This window comes from Procambarus clarkii, chromosome 15 (assembly GCF_040958095.1).
Source record: "Procambarus clarkii isolate CNS0578487 chromosome 15, FALCON_Pclarkii_2.0, whole genome shotgun sequence".
NCBI lineage: Eukaryota > Metazoa > Arthropoda > Malacostraca > Decapoda > Cambaridae > Procambarus > Procambarus clarkii.
In genome coordinates, this window is record NC_091164.1 from 37,276,710 (window position 1) to 37,295,937 (window position 19,228).

Genomic DNA, 19,228 nt, shown 5'->3' on the forward strand with positions numbered 1-19,228 from the left:
ATACTGGCAGTGGTTTTTGCTTTTGATTTCGCATATGAGAAAAAATATTTTGGATTTTTCTTTATTTCCTGAATTGCTTTCTGTTCTAACTGCCTTTCTTCAGTTTCATATGAGTGTTTCAATTTCCGCTCGATTTCTTCAATCTCCCTATTTAAATTATTCCTTCTTTGACGGGAAATTCGTGTCTGCATAAGCAGTTCCGTTATTTTTTTCCTGCGTTTATAGTGTCGTCTGCGTTCTCTTTCTACGTTAGATCTCTTTCTGGCTTTCCTCAAAGGAACATGTTTCAGACAGACTTGATACGCTTCTGAAGTAAGTTTTTCTATTCCTTCTGTAGGACTTGTATTATTTAGAACAGTTCCCCATGGAATGTTTGTAAGTTCCCTGTTTATTATCTCCCAGTCTATCCTTTTATTATTAAAATTGAATTTACTGAATAGCCCCTCTCGCTTTATCAACGTTTTAGGTCTATTCTGAGCATTGATGGTCGTTTGCACTTCAATGAGTTTGTGATCTGAGTATGTGGTATCTGATATCGTAATGTCTCTGATAATGTCTTCATTGTTCGTAAAGACCAGATCTAGAATATTTTCATTTCTCGTTGGCTCCGATATCTGCTGATTGAGTGAAAATTTGTCACAGAATCTAAGTAGTTCTCTAATCTGTGGTTGGTTAGGTCCTGATAGATTTCCTGGTATAATATTATTGTTTGCTATTTTCCACCTGAGACTAGGCAAGTTGAAGTCACCTAGGAAAATAATGTCAGGTATCGGGTTCTCCAAATTGTCAAGGCTATTCTCTATTTTGCTTATCTGTTCTGTGAATTCCTCAGCCGTTGCATCTGGCGGTTTGTATATTAGTATAATCACTAAATTTATTTTCTCTATTTTTAATCCCAGTACCTCTACCACCTCATTTGTAACGTTTAGGAGCTCCGAGCATACAAGGTCTTCCCTAATATACAGACCCACTCCTCCATGTGACCTAATTTTCCTATCACACCTGTATAGGTTATATCCTGGAATCCAGATCTCACTGTCCAACAATTCCCCTGCATGGGTTTCTGTGAAAGCTCCAAATACTGCATTTGACTCCGTGAGGAGGCCATTTATGAACTGTACTTTGTTGTTTGTTCTTGTTTTCAGTCCTTGTATGTTGGCAAAGATGAATGAGGTTACTCTATTAGTGATAGTTTGAATGGGAGACTTTTTCGGCACGTCCATTAATCGTGGACATAATGAGTTTGTTCTGACCAGTACTGATTGTTGTAGGGCAGTTTTCTGTCGTAGTTGTAGTTCCCTTTCGGTGGGTAATTGTATCTGTAATTCTGGAATGCCAGTGGATCTGGCATCCAGTTCCATACACTCTCCATGCTGCTCCTTTTGAATTCTCTGCCGGTCTGGTATAAAAAAGTTATAGAGTTTCCTCCAAATTCATTATCCTGCTTGCCACTCTTTATGTAGCGTTCCGTGCCTTTCACGTGAAAGTGTGGGCAGCTAAGGTCATAGCATTTTCTGTCCTCCAGTGAGGTTTGGCACATGTCAGGATGGAAAAACCTACATATTGATCCAAATCGACACTCACCTTTCCTAAGCATATTTAAACATTTTTTGGGATGTTGGTAACTGCATTCTAATCCTTTCTTATTACCAGCATATCTATGTCTGCATATGCCCTTTGCATAAAATTTGCATAAGTCTGTCCTTCTGTTCTGAATTGCTCTATCGAGAACCGTCGTGGTGTCCTTATGGGTAATGTAATATCTTATGGGTAATGTACTAGTATGTTTATAAAATAGTGTAAATTTACCTATTTTGGGGGTTTCAAGCTATAACTAACTCATGTATTGACAGAGGTATCATAAGCTTGTATGTATCATATGGGATGCTCATATTTAGCTTTTGGTAGGTTGAATTTGGTTAAATTTCTATAGTATAAGTATAATTTTTGATAGATTTAGATGAATTTAGGTTCTAATTGGTTTCATTATTGTAGGTTTCATTATTATAGGTTTCATTTTCATTATTATAGGTTTCATTATTTCATGATAGGATATAGTAAATTTGCTAAAAATTATCATAGAATTTTACCGACTTCACCTAACCTCGCCTGTCCCTAACATAACTAAGACTAGAACCAATAGGTCTGTTAGTTAGTTTGCAGAAATAAATATGGGTGGCATGATTGAAGAGGATGTAACGAGGGGGGATTATTAAGACATTAAAAACAATGGATATATGGACAATATAGTTAATTTTCGTGATTTGCTCACATATGTTAGATGAATAGTTTAGCACTAATAATGTTGAAACATTTATGATAAATGTGTTTTTATATTGAGCTCATTGGAAGTCAGATTAGCCTAACGTCTATTGTGGGAAAGTTACTTGAATCAATAATTGCCAATACAATTCGTCTTCATCTTGAAAAACATAAATTAATAAATGAGTCGCAACTTGTTTTATAAATGGCCGTTCATGTTTAACAAATTTGCTATCTTTTTATTCCAGCATAGTTGAGGCAGTTGATACAGGTAAGGATTGTGATGTTGTGTACCTTGACTTTAGCAAAGCTTTTGATACAGTGCCACATGAAAGACTGATTAAAAAAATAGAGGCTATATGGTATTGGGGGTGCCATATTAAGATGGATTAGGGCATGGCTATTCCAAAGGAAACAGAGAGTTAGTATAAATGGGGTCAAGTCAGAGTGGGATAATGTTGCTAGCAGAGTGCCTCAAGGCTCTGTCCTGGGACCTCTGTTTATAATATATATAAATGATTTAGATTCAGGTTTGAGTAGCAACATTTGCAAATTTGCCGATGATAAAAAAATCGGTAGGGAAATTAACACGGAAGAAGACTCACTATCACTTCAAGTTGATCTAAATAGGGTTTTGAAATTGGTCAAAAGATTGGCAGATGCAATTTAATGCTGATAAATGTAAAGTTTTAAGGCTAGGTAATGATGATAGAGTTACAAGATACGAGTTGGATGGTGTTGAGATTGCGAAAGGGATCTGGGAGTTATGATTAGTAAGAATTTAAAACTAAAGGATCAACGCATGAATGTTCGTAATAAGGCAAATAGGACACTGGGATTTATTAATCAAAGCATTAGTAACAAGACACGTGGTGTGGTTCTTCAGCTATATCTTGCTCTGGTTAGGCCCCATTTAGATTATGCAGTTCAGTTTTGGTCGCCGTACTATAGAATGGATATAAATTCACTTGAACGTGTCCAACGTAGGATGACAAAGTTAATTCCCCAAATTAGAAATCTTTCATATGAAGAAAGATTAACAAAGCTTAAATTGGATTCATTGGAAAGGCGAAGAGTTGGAGGTGATATGATAGAGGTTTACAAGTGGATGAATGGACATAACAAAGGGGATAATAATGTGGGTATTAAAAGTATCAACACAAGAGAGTACGCGAAACAATGGATATAGATTCGATAAGTTTAGATTTAGGAAAGACTTGGGTAAATACTGGTTCGGTAACAGGGTTGTTGATTTGTGGAACCAATTACCACGAAACGTAGTGGAGGTGGGGTCCCTCGATTGTTTCAAGCGTGGGTTGGACAAGTATATGAGTGGGATTGGGTGGTTATAAATAGGAGATGCCTCGTATGGGTCAATAGGCCTTCTGCAGTTACCATTGTTCTTATGTTCTTAATACACAACTGCCCAAATATTAACAATACATAACTAGCCCATATACATTAAATACACAACTACACAATTCCAAAAATACACATACAAAACAGGTACAATTAATACACAACTTGCACAAACAGTACACAAATTGTAGGAATATAATCAATGCATAATTGCAATAATCATACAACTTATGCAAAATACTTAAATAAGTTATATTTTGAATCCACATCGAAATCCCCTTTTACGTCACCTATCGCTGGGTTCATGTCCTGCTCCAAGACAGGCCCACACCCCATACCCAAGACTTTCCAATCTATTTGCCCCCAAAAAATTTCTTAGGCTATTGATTTCAGCTTTTCGAAAATCTGACACTTTAACAGAATTTTCTCTTACAGGTCTATTCCATTCTATGCTAAATCTAATTTCTTTGTGATCACTGTTTCCTAGCTCACTCCCTATTTCCATGTCATTAATTTCTGTTTCCCTGTTAGTTAACACTAAATCTAAAGTATTACTTTCCCACGTTGGTTCCTTAATGTGTTGGCTAAGAAAGCAATCGTCAATTAATTCTATAAAATCTTCTGCTTCATTATTCCTTGTTCTGTTAGACCAATTTATTCCACTGAAATTAAAGTCACCCATGACACAAATACTGCTAGACCTGGATGCTCTAGATATTTCATCCCATAGATGCTTTGCTTCCATCCTGTTTAAGTTTGGTGGTCTGTATATAACTCCTATTATAAGATTATTTGCTTTTTCGTTTAATTCTATCCAAATAGTTTCTGCATGTGACTCAGTTTTGATTTCTTCTTTGAGACTACATTTCAAATTTTCCCTAACATATATGGCTACTCCACCTCCTCATCTAATATATCTATCTGTGTGAAATAGTTTAAATCCATTTATTTGATATTCAGCTAATAGTTCTCTATTTTCTACATTCATCCACGTTTCGGTAAGTGCAATAATATCTATTTTTTCTGTTCAGACAAAAGATTTTAACTCGTTTATTTTGTTTCTTAGACTTCTACTGTTAGTGTAATATACCCTAAGTGTATTGTTATTTTGAGGCCCTTCTCTTTCCCTGATCATTTTGCCGATTTGTTTCTCCAACAAACACATACTTTTATTACCTCCTTCCTCCAAATCAATTCCCACACCACTGTCTACTAACAGTTTAAACCCAAACAAATGCCTCTAACAACTGGTTCCAACGAGTTCGCAACAGCAACAACCCCACCCCATCACGAGCATACATTTCATTTCTTCAATAGAAGTGTTCCCAGTTGTCTATGAAAGATATTGCATTTGATTTGCAATATCTTTCCAGCCGGCAATTGACACCAAGTACCCTCGACAACCATTCATTCCCAACGCTCTTTCTTGGAAGAATGCCACATATGATCGGATTCCTCCCTTGCTCCTAACTAATTTTATGGCTTTGTTAAATTTCTGTATAAGTTCCTCACTCCTAACTTTTCCAACATCATTACCCTCTGCACAAATACAAATAATGGGTTTGTTCCCATTTCTCGTCATAATATCTTTCATGTTGTCAACAATATCTCCAATTCAAGCTCCCGGATAGCAGACTCTTAACCTGTTCCTCCTATCTCTGGCACAAAACGTCCTGTCTAAATACCTCACCTGGGAATCTCCCACAACCAAAATTCTCTTAGGTACCTCCTTAACTTTCAGAGCACTTTGAGGTGCCTGTGATTCGTTGCTCTTCGTTGATTTCCTTTTCGAGTGAACTGCAGGCTCATCACAGCACTCGTCTTCCAACACAGCAAATGAATTTGAAGTCCTTAGGACGTCTGTAGGCGGCCTTGTCAAGATCTTCTTAAGACCCCTGTCCTTTACGACTTTCCACGACGAGGTCTTTTTAATATTGGTCTCCTCCTTCATTTCTTCTCGATGTTTCAGCTGTCGTATCTCCTCCCGTAGGGAATCCATCTCTGCTCTCAGAGTTCCAACTAGATTCATCAGTTCCTTCACTAATCCTTCCATTATTGCTATAAAATTATTACTGCAATCGGAGCTCCAGCTAACACAACCTCTCACTGTGACTGCGCCTGACTGTTTGTTTTTTAAGATGAAAACGAATGGTATTTCCAATTATCGATTCAAGTAACTTTCCCACAATAGACGTTAGGCTAATTGGCTGATAGTTCGATGCAAGTGATTTATCTTTTTTCTTAAAAGTTGGTGCAACATTAGCAAGCTTCCGCGACTCTGGCACTCTGCCTGACTTTAATGATTTAATAAATAAGGTAGACAATGGATCGCAAAGCTCCTCTTTGCATTCTTTAAGCACCCTGGCAAACCCTTCATCCAGCCCTGGGGATTTGTTTGGTTTGAGTTTTACTATTTGTTTAATAATATCATCCCTGGTAACTGTTAGAGTAGCCAACCTGTCCTCGTCCCCCACCCACATAGACTTGTTCGGCTGAAGGCATAGAGTTAAGTTCTTCTTTAGTAAATACAGAGATAAAATATTTATTAAAAACACTACTCATCTTTTCGTCATTATCCGTTATCTGACCTGTCTCAGTTTTTAATGGACCTATCCTTTCCCTAACCTTTGTTCGATATAACTGAAAAAATCTTTAGGGTTTGCCTTTCTTTGGCCTGCTAAACGAACTTCATAGTTTCTTTTTGCTCTCCTTACCTCTTTTTTAACATTTCTAACCAGTTGTGCGAATTCTTGTTCTAAACTGACTTACCCATTCTTAATCCTTTTGTACCAAGCTTTCTTTCTACCTATAAGGTTTTTCAGATCCTTTGTTAATCATTTCGGATCATTTGTATTTAATCTATTCAATTTGTAAGGTATACTACTTTCCTGTTCTTTGCTTAGAGTATTTGTAAATAAGTTATATTTTGAATCTAAATCGAAATCCTCTTTTACATTACACATCGCTGGGTTCACGTCTTGCTCCAAGACCGGCCCACCCTCTATGCCCAAGATTTTCCAATCTATTTACACCCCCCCCCCCCCCCCAAAAAAAAAATCGTAGAATATTAAAATTAGATTTACGAAATTCTGGCACTTTAACAGAATTTTCTCCTGCAGATCTATTCCGCTATGCTAAATCTGATTTCTTTGTGATCACTGTTCCCTAGTTTACTCCCAATGTCGATCTCGTTAATCTGTGTTTCCCTGTTAGTTGACACTAAGTCTAAAATATTATTTTCCCGTGTTGGTTCCTTAATGTGTTGAGTAAGAAAGCAATCGTCAATTAATTCTATAAAATCTTCAGCTTCGTTATTCCCTGTTCTGTTAATCCAGTTTATTCCACTAAAATTAAAGTCACTTATGACACAAATACTTTTAGACCTAGATGCTCTAGATATTTTATCCCATAGATCCTTTGCTTCCATTCTGTCTAAATTTGGTGGCCTATATATAACTCCTATTATAAGTTTATTAGATTTTTCGATTAATTCTATCCAAATAGTTTCTGTGTGTGGCTCAATTTTGATTTCCTCTTTGAGACTACATTTCAAATTGTCACTAACATATATGGCTACTCCCCCCCCTCGTCTAATATATCTATCTATGTGAAATAGTTTAAATCCATTTATTTTATATTCAGCTAATAGTTCTCTATTTTCTACATTCATCTACGTTTAAGTAGGAGCAATAATATCTGTTTTTTTCTGGGCAGACAAGAGCATTTAATGTACTGCCGAAACGATGAAGAATGGGTGGTCAAATATAATGCTCAATATTTAGAATATATAATGAGGGAAACGAGTGTAATAGGACGAAATAACCAGAGGAAAAAATGAGGGGGGGGGGACCCAACCCGAATGCACTGCAACTAGCGTACCCTAGCTGAAATTAACTTAATGGCGCAGAGGCAAAGCAATAGATTAATACAAATCCTAATTGAAAGTCCCTTAATATAACAAATTAAACGTGAAACTTAAGCAAAGTGTAAATTGCGGGAAAAAATTGCCGTGTTAAATACGATTCATAATTGCGAGTCCAATAATAAAATTTTTAGGCATGAGGCGTAAGCAATGCTATAAATTGCGGAAGTAATACAACTCATAACTGAAAGTCTAGCAATCATAAGATATATTTTAAAAATGTTCACAAATAATATAAATTATAAATCACCAAAACGGCGGGCCGCACAACGCCAGGGCGTCAAAGCTTAAGTTAGAGATAACTGAGACGGCGAGTAGCAACTCGCTCAGCCTAACTGGCCTTAACTAACAACTTAAACAAAGTCGAGCGAACAAGCATAAATTTCCACCGGGAAGTAAAACCTGCAGCTGGTGTTGGGAGGGCATCAATTGAAGAATTAAATTGTGATAGGCTAAATGTTAGGCCGTAAATGATAAACCACATAACGTAACCAGGAGAAACAACAAATATGCCGCAAGGGCTACCCGTAATAACAGTAATAATTTACAGAGGAAACTAAACATAAATGCAGGGCCAGAAACTTAAAGCAGGAGACAAGGGCCCGTAACACCGCGACTAGCACATCCTAACTGACTTTACTTAATAACTTAAGGCAAAGCAAAAGTTAAACAAACATACTGTAAACACAGTAAAAGTAAACATGCAACAAGACAAAGCATCCTGAGCGGAAATAAAGTGAGTAGGCTAGTGGAAAATGCGAAGCCAGGGAAACTGAAGCAGGAGGCATGAGGCCTGTGACACGGCACCTAGCACAACCTAGCTAGCTTAGTTAATAACTCAAATACAAAAAGCACGGGTTTTATAAGTTAAAGAATTATGCACGTGGGTAGTACCTGGACCTTAAACCCATATTAACGTAGCGTGTATAACACAAACACCAATAGTCAAAATTGTGTAAAATAATGGATTAACTTAACGACCGTTGCCGAATGTTGAACTGCAAAATCCTGCCATCAGCGGCTGGAACATCGGGGCTGGGCACCTGCAGCTGGACATCGACAGCTGGAGCATCAACATCTGATAAAGGGAGGAAAATAGCGGCAACTGGCCTCCAGGGAAGACCTTAGTGGTAAGTAGAAGGCCAGCTGCAAGACAATTTAGGCTAAAGACTGGAATATAACTGTCATAGAAAATAACGGGAACAATTCATGAAGCTGGGAAAGCGAGAATTACATAACTGAAAGGAGTGATAAATTGATGGGCGCACCGTCGGGTGGAACGCTTCAGCTGGAGCTTCATGACTGAAGCATCGGCTGCCGGGAAGCCTAACATGAAACTAGGGCGTTAGCAGCTGTAACATCGTCTGCTGAAACTACCTGCGTCTGTGAGGGCGCCCGCTGCAACAGCTTCGGCCGAGCCACCAGCTGGCCCATCCTCTGCAGGAACAACACCGGCTGGGACGACGTCGTTGGAAAAAAGCCTAACAATGTAATAAATTATATTAATATGAATAATCGTAAATAAATGGTGTAAATAATAAAATTATAAACCAATTATAACTATAATTAATTATAACTAATTATAATTATAAATTAATAAATAAATATAAATAAATATGTTTATTCAGGTAAGGTACATACATACAAGTGATGTTACATTAATGGATCGATATATAGGTAGAGCTAGAACATTACAATGCCTAAAGCCACTATTACGCAATGCGTTTCGGGCAGGAAAAACATTAATATCTAGAACTTAATACTAATTGAGCATAAAGAATAAAATGTGTTGAGAACAAATACAAATAAAGATAAAAAAGGGGGAACATGACTGAAAAAGCAGCACAAATACAATAGGTTGACAGTGTTGATTAAAAAAAATAACAGACATGGGTTGACAATAGAGGGGTAAGGTAGGTTACAGGGAATTTATTAGGTAGTGTTTAATTTTTATCTTAAGCTGGTTGAGAGAGGTACAGTCTTTAACATGGTTGGGAAGGTCATTCAACATTCTGGGTCCCTTGATTTGTAGAGCATTTCTAGTTTGATTAAGTCGTACTCTTGGAATATCAAAACTGTATTTATTTCTGGTGTGGTGCTCATGGGTTCTGTTACAACCTTCAGTGAAGCTTTTGAGGTCAGGATTGGCATTACAGTTCAGCGTTTTATATATGTATAATACACAAGAGAGAATGTGCAGTGACTTAATATCTAACATATTCAGAGATTTGAGTAGGGGTACCGAGTGATGTCTGGGGCCAGAGTAGGATATTGTCCTAATAGCAGCTTTGTGTTGGGTAATTAGAGGACGTAAATGATTTTGGGTAGTAGAACCCCAAGCACAAATACCATAGTTGAGGTATGGATAGATGAGGGAGTAATAGAGAGTAACCAGGGCAGGGCGGGGTACATAATATCTGATCTTAGAAAGAATGCCAACAGTTTTTGAAACTTTTTTTGATATATTTAGAATGTGTCCCTGGAAATTCAGCTTGTGATCAATGAGAACGCCAAGGAATTTTCCATCTAATTTGTTACAAATTTGGGTATTGTTTATTTTGAGATTTATTTGATTAGAGGATTTATTGCCAAACAGAATATAGAAAGTTTTGTCAATGTTAAGGGTGAGTTTGTTGGCAGTTAGCCAAAGATGGACTTTATTTAGCTCAGTATTTACTGTGGCATTTAGAGCAAGGGGGTCAGGACTGGAGTAAATGAAGGTTGTGTCGTCAGCAAATAGAATTGGTTTGAGGTGTTGGGAGGTATTTGAAAGGTCATTAATGAAGATGAGAAAGAGGAGAGGGCCAAGTATGCTGCCCTGAGGAACACCAATGTTGATAGGTAGGGTGGGAGAAATTGAATTGTTCACAGAAACATATTGGAGCCTGTCAGTAAGGTAAGATTTGAGGTATTGTAGGGAGTGTCCTCTGACTCCATGATGATGTAATTTAAGAAGAAGGTTTTGGTGGTTGACAATGCCAAAAGCCTTACGCAGGTCCACAAATAACCCAACAGGGAACTCATTTTTATCAAGAGCTGCATGAATTAAGTTAATCATACTAATAAGTGCATCGTTAGTGCTTTTTTTTGGGTCTGAAGCCATATTGGCAAGAGTTAAGTATATTGTGCTTGGCTAGATAAGAGTAAAGCTGCTTGTAGATTAGTTTTTCAAAATTTTTGATAAGTTAGGCAGGATTGAAATAGGTCTGTAGTTGTTAACATCTGTGAGATCACCACATTTGTGGAAAGGGGTTACTCTCGCTTTTTTTAGAATGTCTGGAAAGGTTTGGAGTTCAAGTGACTTGTTGAAGAGCAATGTAATTGCAGGGGCTAAGGATCTGGAGGCTTTTTTTGTAAATTATTGTTGGTATCTCCTCAAGGGCACTAGACTTGGTTTTTAGGGAAAAGATTATCTCATTGACGTCAGTGGAATTAGTAGGCTTTAGGTACAAAGACTGTGGATAGTTACCTGTAAGATAGTCCTTACGTCAGTACTTGAAGATGGAATATCATTTGCAAGGGATGACCCAATGGAAGAGAAGAACCTATTGAACTCAATAGCAGAATCAGAGGCTGAAAGCTGACCATCATTATTGGACAGGAGTGTTGGTTTGTTGCTTAAAATCTTCTTTGATCCCAATATTTGTGAAATTGCGCTCCAAGTTTTTTTAATGTTGCTTTTTATTTGGGTAAATTTATCTTCGTAGTATTTAGTTTTGGCTCATCTAATTATCTTAGATAGCAGTAACGAGTAATTCTTTGAGAATTCTTTGGAGACGGTTCCTAACCTATACTTCTTCTCAAGGTCATGTTTTTTATTAATGGATTTAAGTATTCCCTTTGTAAGCCAGGGATTGTTAAGCCTTTTGGTAGTGACTTGTTTTGTAAGCATAGGACAGTGGGTGTTATAAAGGCTAAGAGTTTTATGAAGAAAAGATCGCACTGCTAGGTTGATGTCCCCTATGTTACCTAACTCGGACTCCCAGTTGACATTATCAGCAGCAGTTATAAAATTGTCTATAGCAGATTCATTGTGCAGCCTAAAACTTATCTCCCTTGACTCTAGAGGTGGTTTGTTAATGTTAGTTAAGAGAAATGTGGGGTAATGGTCTGAAGTGCTATCGGTGATTATACCTGAAATAAGCGGAGAGGTTATGTTTGTCCAGATGTGATCTAGAGTCGTGGCAGTGCTATCAGTGATTCTAGTAGGTCTAGTGATTAAAGGTATGAGGAAACAAGAATTCATACAGTTGAGGAAGCTAACAGCAGTAGGATGTTCAGGCTCGCAGAGGTCAATATTAAGTCCCCTGCGATAATTAGATGGTTTTTGTTCAGTCTGTTATCAAGTATTAGATTACTAAGGTGTGAATTGAATTCGGACACATCAGTGTTAGGAATTCTATAGACTGCACCCACAGACAGGATAGACTTGGCACCCTTGAATCTGAAACTGGCAAAGATATACTCCCCACAGCAGTCTCTAGTTCTAATTACTTTTAAGCATGTTAGTTCATGGTGGTAGTAAAGAGCAGTACCACCACGTCTCTGAATTTGACGACAGTTGTGAATTGCCGAGTAGTTAGGCATGTTAAAGAGTTGAGTAGTATCCTCTTTCAACCACGTTTCAGTAAGTATAATAAAAGTGAATTTGTTGTCAATAGTTTCAATCAAGGCACTATAACATCATCGAAGTGTTTACCTAGGGATCTAACATTTAAGTTGATTACAGAGATATTGTGATTATGTGTTAATACATTGTTTACATCATGTGCTGTAAAATATCTGCAGTTCAGATCATTAAAGTGATGATTGTCATAGATAGTGGATAAGAGGTTTAGTTCAGGGTCTAAACTTGCCTGCATAAAAAGGCTGGTTGCAGGAAAACAAGGCAAGAATGGCAGAATACAAAATAGAATTATGATATAAAAGGGGATAAAATATATAAGCAAGTCTATACAAAACACAAACAAATGAACAAGAAAAGAAAAAATGAGGTAGCTTACAAGGGGCTTACAGGTACTCTCAGGTACACTGTAAGTAATAATTTGCATAATTGAGACACAGGCAAAGCCAGGGGTACAATGGAGTAATAGAGTATGGCAAGGCTAGGCAACCTTGGTAATAAATGAAATCAAAGAAAAAAGTTGAATAATAAACATAGGTAAATTTAAGCTAAAGGTAATTAACCAAAAGTAGTTTAGTTATGACCGTATACTTAAAAAGACCTGAAGAAATATTAAGCACTCGGTTAATTATGTCCAGAAAATGACTAGTAAAAGTTAAATTTAAGGTAATTAAAAAGTGAAAACAAAGAGAAATTAAGATACCTAGCCCGCACTAGGTGACAAGGGGGTTAATTATGTTGACTCATTGGGAGTGATAATAAGGTGAGACAGACCACATTGGGAGAGGAAAGTGTTGAAGTTATCCTCATTAGCAATTGTAAACATTTTACCTGTTGATGTTTTCCTAACTTTAATCAAGCCATCTCTAACGAAGCACTGAAATTGCAAAACAAAGTATGCTCAAAATAAAGCTGGACTATAACTCGTTAGAGAAACGGGATTAACACTTTGAGCCGAAGTAAATACAACCAAATACAATAACGAAAAGGAGTGAAAATAGGCACAACGTCAGCTGGAACGCTTCAGCTGGGAATTCGCGACCAGCGGCCTAGGAGGCCGCTAGTCGCGCTGGTCGCTGGTCACAGCGGCCTAGGAGGCCGCTGTGACTCCCGGGCTACACTGGGCAGACAACACGTCTGGGTAAACCTGCGGCCTGTGAGGCCGCAGTGACATCCGGGCTACACCGGGCAGACAACACGTCTGGATAAACCAGCGGCCTGGGAGGCTGCATATTTATATGACCAAATAAATATAAAACTGAAACATCGCCGGCTTAACTCGTCACAGGAAGGACGTCGGCTGGGAAGCCGCGGTACCTTTCGGCTAAATTGAAGAATAAACTGAAAGTCTTTAATACACGTTGTGACTGAAAGACACCATAGTATAACCTAACTAGCACATCCTAGCTGATTTAACTTAAACTCAATGACAAAAAGCGACAGTTACATAAACATAATTGCGGCACAAAAAGTTAAATAAAACGTGGAGCAAACGCAATGCATAAATTGCAGTAACAAATTGCTGAGGGTAATTGACTCATAAAATCAAGTGCAGGAATAATCTAAAGCCAGAGGCTTGCTTAATGCTAAATTGAGGAATAACTTTAGTCTTAATACACGTCATGACTGAAAGACTAAGGATATAACCAGTTATTTAAGTAAGCGTTTAGTTAATGATGGAGGAACGTAAATCACCAAAACAGGAGCGGGCTCCCATTCACTAAATTGACATGAAAAACGAATACCTAATTACCTCTAAAACTAAAGGATCTAAATCCAGAGGCTTACGCAATGCTAAATTAAGGAATGAATTGAGGAATAAATGAGGCAAGCTTAATACGCGTCATGACTGAAAGACTAAGAATATAACAAGTTATTTAAGTAAGCGTATAGTTAATGATGGAGGATCATAAATCACCAAAACAGGAGCGGGCTCCCGTTCACTAAATTGACATGAAAATACGAATTCTTTTACGAAAATAGAATTTTTTTAAGGCAAGAGGTGTAAGCATGCTATAAATTTCCTAAATGTGCCGCGTAATGAAACTAATCAAGCTGAAAGTCTAAATAAAGGAATGTATTAAAATTGAACAGAATTAAATAATAAATGACCGCAATAATTAGAATTAAATCCATCACTCTTTGTAAAATCTCTTGTATGTATGTACTTTACCTAAATAAACATTTGATTTGATTTGAAGTCGCTCAAGCGGCAGACCGCACGGCCAGGCGTAGGGCTGGACGCTGAAAACTTATGATGGAGAAGGGACCGCATAACCGGGCACTCCAGGCAGACAAACATCTGGTACAGCAACCGAGGAAAACCACGGGAGTACTGTGCTACAGCGTTCGAATGAAACGTGGCGGAATTGACGTACCGGGCTACACCGGCCAGACGAAAACGTCTGGGTACGAACGTGCCGGCTATCCCAGCCGGACGAAACGTCTGGGTACGAACGTGCCAGGCTACACCGGCCAGACGAAATGTCTGGGAACATATGTACCGGGCTACACCGGCCTCGTCTGGGTACAAACGTGCCGGCTAAACCGGGCCAGGCGAAAACATCTGGGTACGAACGTGCCGGGCTACACCGGCCAGACGAGACGTCTGGAGACAAACAAACCTGCAGGTATGATACCATACCTACTATACAAACATACCTGCATACCTGATGAGCGCAAAACACGCCTGAGCGCGCCCTGGCTCACCAAGACACCCCCAAACAGAAACAGGGGACCATAGAACGGTGGATAGCCTGGGCCAAAACAGCAGGGGACGGGGAGGCACGCGGCTAAGCCCAACCTGACGACGAGGCAGCCCCTAGGCAAAAAAAGCCTCAGGGCCTGTCGACTGGGACACCGCCACCAGGCGTGGGCGTGAGGCAGGCCCCCCACAAGCGGGCATGCCCGGGTACGACATGAATGCAGACAGACCCCCGCCCTGGGGAAGGCCACGCCGCTAATCCGAGTGGCTTAGCACCCAAGAGGGACTGGAAAAAAGCGAGACACAACCCAGGGCAGCGCTCCTCTGAGCGCCATGCCACGAGGGCGACACCGACCGGGCATGGGCCCCAAAGGTCGGGCCCAAGGAGCATAGGACCACTGCAACCTGGCCTCGTGGCGCCCCCGCCAAGGGCCTTGAGGTGCTTCCGGGGCTTAGCGTCCCCGCGGCCCGGTCGTCGACCAAGCCTCCTGGTAGCCGACTGATCAACCAGGCTGTTGGAACGCGGCTGCTCGCAGCCTGATGTATGAATCACAGCCTGGTTGATCAGGTATCTTTTGGAGGCCACCAGGCTGCTTACAGGGAGCCCGCTGTGCACGCACGTCCGGGCGCGGCACGCACCATGGCCCTTAGCATAGGACCACAGCAACCTGTCCACGTGGGGGCGCCTCCAAGGGCGACGCCGGGCCGCTCGCAGGGGGCCCGGCCAGGCATGCACGTCCGAGCGGGGCACGAACCGGGGCCCCTAGGCGCACGCCTAGGGAATACAGCTGACCAGTGCCCTTAGTGCACGCCTGGGAGATAACACTACCAGGGCGGTCCACTCGGGACACGGCGCAAACACACGCCGACCCGGGGCATTGCGGCAGCAGCAAAAAGCAGCCGCTGCAGCACCTGGCACAGACTGAAAGGCGTGCCTGCATACCTCAAGACAGGCGAACGTGCAGAAGGCACTAGGGAACTAAGGCGGCCCACACGGACTGCGGGGGGAAGGCGCCAACACACGCCAGACACTGGACAGTCCTGACTAAACTTTAACAGAAAATGTTTACATTACCTTAGAGTAGGATGAGTAGGGCAGGGGGCCCCTGCCGTATCGACAGACTGTTGAATGCAGGACTGAGTACTGGTCCACGTGGTCGTTGAGGCGCAGCGCGGCCGCAGTTTCGAGTGCTGCGACAGTCGGGTGGAGTGAGAGAGAGCCCCTCTCTGCCCCGGAATTTATATGGCCCCAGACTTCCCGCGCATCTGCGCGGGGCGCACTGCGCAACTGTTTCTTTGTCCCCCTCTTCAGAAACATCTCCGATTTGTATTTCAAATCAGAGGCCATTTCAGTGTTACAACACTCACAACTCCTCATTTCTGTGTTGCAACACTCACAAAACGCCATTCACATATGTTGCAAAACTCACAACATGTGCATATGCATTCGTGTATGCTAAATAAAAGAAAAATCTTAACCTAATCTATTCGTCATATATACTGATGAATACTTTTTTCTCTAATCTTTTAACTGGGGTTCCTACCTTGCGATCATTACTAAAACAAACATGAACATTTCAAAATCAGCTTAAGGTATCAGTAATACTTAAGTAATAAACAAGATGAAAGACTGATAATTAGAGTGAGAACCACAAATGAGCACATGAAGGTACTCACCTATTTGTGCTTGCGGTAGTGTACAGGTTTCTGAGCCTATTGGGCTCTATCATATCTACACTTGAAACTGTGTATGGAGTCTGCCTCCACCAAATTACTTCCTAATGCATTCCATTTGTCAACCACTCTGACACTAAATAATCACTACACATGACCGTGGTATGATATGTGATCACGTCTAGGTGAGCACATCTAGGTGATCATCTATACCTATAAACAGTAAGTTTATAGGCATAGTTGATGTGCTCACCTAGATGTGCTCCCCCTAGATGTGCTCACCTAGATGTGCTTACCTAGATGTGCTCATCTAGATGTGCTCACCTTCATGTGCTCACCTAGATGTGCTCACCTAGATGTGTTCACCTTCATGTGCTCACTTAGATGTGCTCATCTAGATGTACTCACCAAGATGTGCTCACCTAGATGTGCTCACCTAGATGTGTTCACCTTCATGTGCTCACCTAGATGTGCTCACCAGTATGACACATAATGGTGATGTACCATGGAAGAGTGTGCCTGTAAGACACATGGTGGTGATGTACCATGGGAGAGTGTGCCTGAGACACATGGTGGTGATGTACCATGGGAGAGTGTGCCTGTAAGATACAAGGTGGTACTCACCTATTTGTGCTTGCGGGGGTTGAGCTTTGGCTCTTTGGGCCCCTCCTCTCAACTGTCAATCAACTGGTGAGTAGATTCCTGAGCCTACTGGGCTCTATCATATCAACAATTAAAACTGTGTATGGTGTCAGCCTCCACCACATCTCTGCCTAATGCATTCCACCTGTTAACTACTCTGACACTGAAAATGTTCTTTCTAATGTCCCTGTGGCTCATTTGGGTTCTCAGTTTCCACCTGTGTCCCCTTGTTCGCGTACCACCAGTGTTGAATAGTTTATCCTTGTCTACCCTGTCAATTCCTCTGAGGATTTTGTAGGTAGTGATCATGTTTCCCCTCCACTCTTCTGTCTTCCAGTGTTGTAAGGTGCATTTCCCGTAGCCTTTCCTCGTAACTCATGCCTCTTAGTTCTGCAACTAGTCTAGTGGCATACCACTGAACTTTTTCCAGCTTCGTCTTGTGCTTGACAAGGAACGGGCTCCATGCTGGGGCCGCATACTCCAGGATTGGTCTTACGTATGTGATATTCAAGATTCTGAACGATTCCTTACACAGGTTACTGAAGGCTGTTCTGATGTTAGCCAGCCTCGCATACGCCGCAGACGTTATTCTTATTATGTAGGCTTCAGGAGACAGGTTTGGTGTGATATCAGTTCCTAGATCTTTCTCTCTCTTTCCTTTTCATTAAGTACTTCATCTCCTATTCTGTATCCTGTGTCTGGCCTCCTGTTTCCATCGCCTAGTTTCATTACTTTGCATTTACTCGGGTTAAACTTTAGCAGCCATTTGTTGGACCATTTATTCAGTCTGTCTACGTCGTCCTGTAGCCTCTTACTATCATCCTCTGTTTCAATCTTCCTCATAATTTTTGCATCATCAGCAAACATTGAGAGAAACGATTAAATACCCTCTGGGAGATCATTTACATATACATATATCAGAAACCAGTCCGTCCTCCAAAAATGGGGTGGTAAATGTAAGGAGACAAATAAGTGCAATTATGTACTATTCATAGCAGTTAGTAATTGTACTTATTTTCACTTAGTATTAAATCGTACTGTCAAATATATTGTGAATATTTGAGTTTACCTGAAAAACTGAATAGAAAACCACAATCTCCCTAACCGTCTTAGTTTTTGAAGATAATAATTTTATTGCTTCTTAATTACAATTAGTACTTAACCTATAGCTATATTGATATTACAGTTTTATAAACTAATAAAACAAAACTAAAATATATCAATAAATTGTAAAGTAACTCAGGATATTTTAAAATTTTGTATAAAATCTATATTGTCAGAAACAGTATTGGCCCAATGGCTGACCCCTGCGGGACTCCACTTGTGACGTCACGCCAATCCGAGACCTCACCTCTCACAGTGACTCGTTGTCTCATGTTGCTTAGGTACTCTCTTATCCAGTGGAGTACCTTCCCTTTCACTCCAGCCTGCATCTCCAGCTTTTTCACTAGCCTCTTGTGTGGTACTGTATCAAAGGCTTTCTGACAATCCAAAAATATGCAGTCTGCCCACCCTTCTCTTTCTTGCCTGATTTTTGTTGCCTGGTCGTAGAATTCAATTAGCCCTGTGAGGCAGGATTTGCCATCCCTGAACCCATGTTGATGCTGTGTTACATGTATAATGCTGCTGTGTGATGTACCATGGGTGAGTGTGCCTGTAAGACACAAGGTGGTGATGTACCATGGGAGAGTGTGCCTGTGAGACACATATAGTGATGATGTACCATGGGTGAGTGTGCTTGTAAGAAACATGGTGGTGATGTACCATTGTTAGACTGTTATAGACACATAGTGATGTACCATGGGAGAGTGTGCCTGTAAGACACATGGTGGTGATGTACCATGGGAGAGTGTGCCTGTAAGACACATGGTGGTCATGTACCACGGGAGAGTGTGCCTGTAAGACACATGGTGGTGATGTACCATGGGAGAGTAGTAGTGGGAAAAGGCACTACGAAGGACTGTTTTGCTTTTTCCAGCGGTCCTTCGTAGGGCCATGGGTTTTTCCATGTTTATCCCCAACGGTCCTCCGTAGGGCCTAG